Source organism: Myotis brandtii, unplaced genomic scaffold, assembly GCF_000412655.1.
Source record: "Myotis brandtii unplaced genomic scaffold, ASM41265v1 scaffold411, whole genome shotgun sequence".
Taxonomy (NCBI): domain Eukaryota; kingdom Metazoa; phylum Chordata; class Mammalia; order Chiroptera; family Vespertilionidae; genus Myotis; species Myotis brandtii.
The window spans coordinates 640158-643108 of NW_005365804.1; the positions used below are offsets into that span (position 1 = coordinate 640158).

A 2951-nucleotide genomic window follows, 5' to 3' on the forward strand; every position below is an offset into this window, starting at 1 on the left:
TCGGCCCCAGCCCGACCCTCACCTGCTGCAGAGCGCGGCGCCCTCGGCCCGCAGACTGAGTTCCTATCGGCTTAGGGTACAGATTCGGATTCGCTGGGTCTGGGTGGGGTGGGGGTCTGCATTGCCGAGGCTCCCAGTGCCGCCCGCGCTCTGGCTCCCGGACCAGACCTTCAGGAGCAGGGATTGGGGGGCAGAGCAAAGACCTGGGCCTCAGAGGTGCCCGGGTGGGGTCCCAGCACTGCCCTGACACCGTAGGAACTCAGGGAACCCGTTCACTTCTCTGAACCCCACTCTCCTCACCTCTAAAGTCGGGATGAGGGTGTCCACCTTGTCGATGTAGATATTCTAAACCTTAAAGACAAACGGTACAATTCTGTGACGTGCCTGGAAGAAAGCAGGGGTTATGTTGGTCAGCTCTCTCCTGGGAGGAGTGTGCCACTGCAGTTCCTCCTTCTGGCCACTAGAGGTCGCCATTGTGTAATTCCTGCTTTTGGAAGTGAGGTGCCCAAGCCTCAGAGGAGCGACTCCAGGCCTCTGAGTCAGTAGGGCTCCTGGTGATCCCACTGCTGCCTAGAAATTCTAAGTGAAATCCCTACACCGGGGCAGGGCCTCCGGTCTGGAGGGGGACTCAGACCAATCGATCACAGAAACTAACAGTTGTGGGTAGACTAATAGTGTGCTAGGTGTAGGTTAGATATTGCAAATCCAGATTTGGTAACAATTTACTGCTAAGATACAATGAAAAAAATTTCTAAAAAAATATATATATATATATATATGCTGGCAGGTTCACACATCGCTGGGTAAAGCCAGTAGATCTTCAAAATAAAAGAAAATTTTCAGTCGGTGTGGAAGAAGGCCAGAGAGTGTCGCCAGGAAGACAAGCAGACACGCTGTCCTTCAAACACTGTGTTTCCTGGGGGAGAGGGGAGGGAAGGCACAGCACCCACCCATTTGGTCATTTTTCCATTAAAAATGAAATCGATGTATTTCCACTCCAAGATGCAAGAAGCGTGGACATGCTCACTCCATCCTGACACCAAGCTGGAAAGCCACCAACTCTTAGATCGGTAAGATCCGTCAGGTTACGGAGTACCTGGATGGGAAGGAGCAAGCGCAGCAGACAAATAAAGGAGCAGAGACTCACCAGCAGAACCCTCCGAGGGAACCAGTGCCAGGGTACGGAAGCCGGAACTATCATCGATGACCTGCTGCAGGCTCACTCAGGCAGGTCAGAGATACAAGCTCCAGGGGACCCAGTCATAGGGGGTGGGGAGGTGGCCACACTTTACCTCCCGGAGCTCCATCCGGCTCTCACTGTAAACAGAAGAATCCCCTTCGTGCTCCCGCCAGAAGGATAAAAGGAGCTACTTTGAAAAGTGCCCTAGCATTCATTCCCTTCTTCACAGGATCTGTCCTCAGGAGAAACTCGAATTTTAACCAGAGCCTAACCAGGTGGGGTTTTTTATTTTGTTTTTAATTTCCTTTTATATTTACTGTTGTTCCAATTGTTTAATGCGTTCATTGGTTGATCCTTGTATGTGCCCTGACCAGGGATCAAACCCACAACCTTGGCATATGGGGATGAAGTGCTAACCAACTGAGCTACCCGGCCAGGGCGAGGTGGGGTTTTATCAGAACCTAACTGACCTACGGGCAGGGGAAGACCCAACTCCAGCCAGCTCTAGCCCTCCAGCTGGGGGACGGGGAGTCCCCAGCTCCAGCCCGCTCTAGCCATCTGGTGGGACTGGAGGGGGAACTGAGAGACACATGTGAAGTTCAAGAGCAGAACGCAGGCTCGCTGAAAGACTGATCTGATTATCAGGCTGTAGAACACTGCCCCGGCCCCCACACCCTACCACCACCTTAGTAAAGGCCCAGCAGTTCCTTTTACCCAGTATATTAAGTCCAGCCATCAAGAAAAAACTGTGAGGATGTATCGGGTTAAATACAGTGTATTATTAAATTTTCTTTAAATTGTTTTTTTTTTCATGCCCTTGACCAGAATCGAACCCGGGACCCCTGAGTCCGCAGGCCGACGCTCCATCCACTGGGCCAAACCGGTTAGGGCATTTTCTTTAAATTGTGAAAAATAAAGAAAAAATTGTAAGACATATTAAAAGGCAAAAAAAACAAAACAAAAAAAAAAACAAAAAACCAACCCACAAAAAAAAAACAAAAAAAAAAACCCAAAACACAGTTTAAAAAGACAGAGCAAGCATCAGAGCTAGGCTTCTTGCAGGGATGTTGAAATTATCAGACCAGGAATTAAAAACAACTCTGATTAATATGCTAAGGCTCTAATTGGCAAAGTAGATGGGCAATGGAACCAGACAGGTGGAAATTCTAGGGAAGAATCTGAGCCTCAGGATATCTCAACACTGAAAAGCAAATAGAAAAAAAAATAAAGTCAAAAAAAGAACAGAAAAGAAACAACTACTGAAAGAGTAACTACTTTTAGTAGAGACGACTGAAAGAGTAACACATGTATAATGGGGATGCCAGAAGGAGAAGAGAGAAAGGAACAGAAACTATACTTGAAGTAATACTGGCTGAGAATTTCCCCAAAATTAATGTCAGACACCAAACCACAGATCCAGGAAGCTCAGAGAAAATCTAGCAGGATAAATGCCAAAAAATATGACACATAGTCATTAAAAAAAAAATTTTAAAGCAAAGACAAAGGGAAGAAACCTGAAAGAAGCCAGGACAGACAGACAGACAGACATACATACATACATACATAAACAAACAATACACCTTACTTATAGAGAAGCAAAGAATTACATCTGACTTCTCAGAAACCATATAAGCAAGAAGAGGGTTGAGTGAAATATTTTCAATGGTGAGAGAGACAAAACACCAACCTAGAGTTCTGTGGTCCATGAAATTATTCAAAAGTGAAGGAGAGCCCTAACTGGTTTGGCTCAGTGGATAGAGCGTCGGCCTGC

The 2951-nt window shown here is 46.9% G+C and overlaps 1 protein-coding gene across 5 annotated transcripts in view; it reads right to left on the bottom strand.

Annotated features, from left to right (window-relative positions):
• The window catches only part of LOC102261496 (gamma-glutamylaminecyclotransferase-like), a 22934-nt gene that overhangs the window by 1699 nt on the left and 18284 nt on the right, over positions 1 to 2951 (bottom strand). Inside the window, exons 1-2 of one of the 5 annotated variants that reach the window (XM_005873498.2) lie at positions 951 to 1061; positions 301 to 384 (exon numbers count right to left, since the gene is read on the bottom strand). The gene's annotated coding sequence lies outside the window, so the exon portion shown is untranslated. Of the gene's footprint in view, positions 1 to 22; positions 169 to 300; positions 693 to 950; positions 1062 to 2951 lie in introns of those variants that run through there. The other 4 variants (XM_014545532.1, XM_005873499.2, XM_014545535.1 and 1 more) reach the window with 4 other exon arrangements.